Consider the following 5,000-nt stretch of genomic DNA (forward strand, 5'->3'; position numbering starts at 1 on the left):
TTCCCCCATCCCGGACATTTGACGTCGTCACACTACCGGTATTGACTAATAGACTGATTGCTGATAATCATTAGCCATACACTGGGGGAAACGGCCGACAGGGGCGGCAACATAGTGGAGCCGCAGTGTCACTAATGTACAGAGATAGAACAGTTTCGACTGGAACTAGAGTAACCGTATACACGGCACTGATTAGTAATAGATGCAGAGCCATCAGAATACAGATAATATATACAACCGTCCCTATACATGCTGAAAGACTCTGCACACAATGAGAACCACACGTCAGCCAGACACTCTTATCACACACTACTCTCTTATCACACACAATATCTAACCACCAGCATGGAAGAACATCCAGTGCATCCTCTCCGCCACATGACACAATCCACACTATCATTACCAGACCGGGAGGTCCACCCAGAAAACACAATATCCCACCCTTCCGACATCCACACATTGCTCAGCTAAGCCACGAACACCCACACATGTCCTACACAGTGGTGCACCCAACATCACAATACTGCCTCCTGTCACAGCACACAAACAATGGCAGGAATGAAAGACACAGATCTGCCACAACCATGGAATCGGAGCGCCGCCTGTCATGAGCCAAAAGTGCATCCTGACGTGACAAATCGGATAATACCGCAGGCATCCAATTACGATAATCACTATCAACGAACCTGCCGCCCCCCCCCCCCAATACACCTTTCCCTACAACAATGTGTATCTGAACCTACGCTATATCGTACCTTAACCTAACCTATATCGTACCTTAACCTAACCTATATCGTACCTTAACCTAACCTATATCGTACCTTAACCTAACCTATATTGTACCTTAACCTAACCTATATCGTACCTTAACCTAACCTATATCGTACCTTAACCTAACCTATATCGTACCTTAACCTAACCTATATCGTACCTTAACCTAACCTATATCGTACCTTAACCTAACCTATATCGTGCCTTAACCTAACCTATATCGTGCCTTAACCTAACCTATATCGTGCCTTAACCTAACCTATATCGTGCCTTAACCTAACCTATATCGTGCCTTAACCTAACCTATATCGTGCCTTAACCTAACCTATATCGTGCCTTAACCTAACCTATATCGTGCCTTAACCTAACCTAATTTGTGCCTTAACCTAACCTAATTTGTGCCTTAACCTAACCTAATTTGTGCCTTAACCTAACCTAATTTGTGCCTTAACCTAACCTAATTTGTGCCTTAACCTAACCTAATTTGTGCCTTAACCTAACCTAATTTGTGCCTTAACCTAACCTAATTTGTGCCTTAACCTAACCTAATTTGTGCCTTAACCTAACCTAATTTGTGCCGTAACCTAACCTAATTTGTGCCGTAACGTAACCCATGTTGTGCCGTAACGTAACCCATGTTGTGCCGTAACGTAACCCATGTTGTGCCGTAACGTAACCCATGTTGTGCCGTAACGTAACCCATGTTGTGCCGTAACGTAACCCATGTTGTGCCGTAACGTAACCCATGTTGTGCCTTAACCTAACCCATGTTGTGCCTTAACCTAACCCATGTTGTGCCTTAACCTAACCCATGTTGTGCCTTAACCTAACCCATGTTGTGCCTTAACCTAACCCACGTTGTGCCTTAACCTAACCTACGTTGTGCCTTAACCTAACCTACGTTGTGCCTTAACCTAACCCATGTTGTGCCTTAACCTAACCCATGTTGTGCCTTAACCTAACCCATGTTGTGCCTTAACCTAACCCATGTTGTGCCTTAACCTAACCCATGTTGTGCCTTAACCTAACCCATGGTGTGCCTTAACCTAACCCATGGTGTGCCTTAACCTAACCCATGTTGTGCCTTAACCTAACCCATGTTGTGCCTTAACCTAACCCATGTTGTGCCTTAACCTAACCCACGTTGTGCCTTAACCTAACCCACGTTGTGCCTTAACCTAACCCACGTTGTGCCTTAACCTAACCCACGTTGTGCCTTAACCTAACCCATGTTGTGCCTTAACCTAACCCATGTTGTGCCTTAACCTAACCCATGTTGTGCCTTAACCTAACCCATGGTGTGCCTTAACCTAACCCATGGTGTGCCTTAACCTAACCCATGGTGTGCCTTAACCTAACCCATGGTGTGCCTTAACCTAACCCATGTTGTGCCTTAACCTAACCCATGTTGTGCCTTAACCTAACCCATGTTGTGCCTTAACCTAACCCATGTTGTGCCTTAACCTAACCCATGTTGTGCCTTAACCTAACCCATGTTGTGCCTTAACCTAACCCATGTTGTGCCTTAACCTAACCCATGTTGTGCCTTAACCTAACCCATGTTGTGCCTTAACCTAACCCATGTTGTGCCTTAACCTAACCCATGTTGTGCCTTAACCTAACCCATGTTGTGCCTTAACCTAACCCATGTTGTGCCTTAACCTAACCCATGTTGTGCCTTAACCTAACCCATGTTGTGCCTTAACCTAACCCATGTTGTGCCTTAACCTAACCCATGTTGTGCCTTAACCTAACCCATGTTGTGCCTTAACCTAACCCATGTTGTGCCTTAACCTAACCCATGTTGTGCCTTAACCTAACCCATGTTGTGCCTTAACCTAACCCATGTTGTGCCTTAACCTAACCCATGTTGTGCCTTAACCTAACCCATGTTGTGCCTTAACCTAACCCATGTTGTGCCTTAACCTAACCCATGTTGTGCCTTAACCTAACCCATGTTGTGCCTTAACCTAACCCATGTTGTGCCTTAACCTAACCCATGTTGTGCCTTAACCTAACCCATGTTGTGCCTTAACCTAACCCATGTTGTGCCTTAACCTAACCCATGTTGTGCCTTAACCTAACCCATGTTGTGCCTTAACCTAACCCATGTTGTGCCTTAACCTAACCCATGTTGTGCCTTAACCTAACCCATGTTGTGCCTTAACCTAACCCATGTTGTGCCTTAACCTAACCCATGTTGTGCCTTAACCTAACCCATGTTGTGCCTTAACCTAACCCATGTTGTGCCTTAACCTAACCCATGTTGTGCCTTAACCTAACCCATGTTGTGCCTTAACCTAACCCATGTTGTGCCTTAACGTAACCCATGTTGTGCCTTAACGTAACCCATGTTGTGCCTTAACCTAACCTATAATGTGCCTTAACCTAACCTAAAGTGCGCCGTAACCTAAACTATATTGCGCCTTAACCTGACGCACGTTGTCGCTGAACCTGCTCTGTAATTGTTATGCAACCCGTTAAAGTAGTGTAGTGTTGCCTAACCGCAACCCTCGCAATATAGTTCGCTACTCGCACTGCCCGGTCCCCTGTGTATCGCGTCATGTTAAACACCTTGCAGGTGTTGCTGACTTTCCACATGCTCCTGCTATACACTGTAGTGTGGATAGCAGCAGGACGTACATGCCCCCCCCCCTTCCCCCCTGCCTTCGCAAGCTGGTCGGTGAGAAGTTTGCATGTTCAATGCCCTTCGCATGCCGACGTACTCAGCCTACGTTGTGGTACGGCCTGTCACCTGTCCGCCGATGTACGCAAAACCCACAAACTGTACTGCACATTGCTCCGTATGTACTGAATGATACATCGTGGCCCATGTGACCGTATGACGACAGCGCCTAGCAACGGCGGACCATACAGTCCAAATATTGTGCACGCAGCTACGTGTCGTCTCCCTATAAGAGCTGGATTGCAGTGTGGTACGCCATACAGACGTGTGGGAGGAACGGACGCCCTGGATGGCGATCAGCATGAGCAGTCTGTTGATGTAGTGGAGCGTGTATTCGGACGTAGTCGTCTCTTCTCACACACCGTGATAGCATGTTGCACCGCGTTCCACATCTGCGACATGCTGCAGAGGCGGGCTGACAGTCGTTCGCGCAATGGACACCGCATACGTACGGGGTCTACCTTCCACGTGTTCTCTAGGCGTGCACATGTTGTTGCGTCTATGTGGGCAGACGTAGTGTGTTGTGACACCTGACACAGGCATGCAATACTCGTTGCAAATGGCGATGGACGTGTACGTTTGCTGGTGACGTTACGCAAATGAACAACCGGTAACCCGTTGTGGTGCGGTTGTTCTCGCTAGAGGTGAATCAGTGTTGGCGACGATCGGTCGAGCTATTAACCGGTTGTTTCAGGGATACCCACCATGCCCACGAACGTGAAAGGGGACCCACCATGCCCACGAACGTGAAAGGGGATCTGGGTGTGAGGCGATACGCGGCGGTGGCTGGGTGGGACCGTCCCCGGCCGGTGAGGGGGGGCCGCCCGGCGTGCTGGCAGCGCGGTGCGTGGGCGCACGCGCTACAGCCGGCTGGTGGGGGCGGCCGGTGGCAGGCGCGCCGGCCGACGGACGCGGCAGGCGGCGCAGCTGCGCGCCGGCGCCCCCTGCTCGCGGCGCCTTGCGGCCAAAGTAGGTCCTCGCGGGCCCGGTGCGAAGCGCGGTGGCCATCTGCAGTGTGCTGGTCCGATTGAGGACTTTGTGCGCTGAGGATGCGCCGCCGCCCGGCGCTCGGCGCCGCGACGCCGTCTGCTGCTCGGTCGCCCCAGCGGTTCTCGCAGGTGGTTTGTATCGCAGCTGTGCGGACGTGTTGGCGCGTGCGCTGTGCTGGGAGAGTTCGCTTCGGCACCCAAGTAGGGCTTTTGTCCTTCTGTGGCGCTGGCGTTGGAGCTGCCGGTCACCGTAGGTGGCGCGTGTTGTCTCCCGCCGGCAATGCCACGACAGCACGCTCCCGGGCCTCTGTCGGCAGCGGCAAGCTCAGTTGGGAGCACGGGTGGTCGCACCTAAAGCGTCTACTCGCCTAACTCCGGGCGATTGCGCCTCTCTCGAACCCGACCAAGTACTTAGGACGGCGCTGCGCGCCGCCGGGACCTGAGAGGGTTTCGAGGTGTGTTGTGCAGGGGAGCTCAGCCTCCTCCTGTTTGCAGAATAATTGAGCGGACGCTTGCGTGTTCGCGCGGGCCCCCGGGACACACTCCCGGGCGGC

Source organism: Schistocerca serialis, unplaced genomic scaffold (genome assembly GCF_023864345.2).
Source record: "Schistocerca serialis cubense isolate TAMUIC-IGC-003099 unplaced genomic scaffold, iqSchSeri2.2 HiC_scaffold_1136, whole genome shotgun sequence".
NCBI classification, from domain to species: Eukaryota; Metazoa; Arthropoda; class Insecta; order Orthoptera; family Acrididae; genus Schistocerca; species Schistocerca serialis.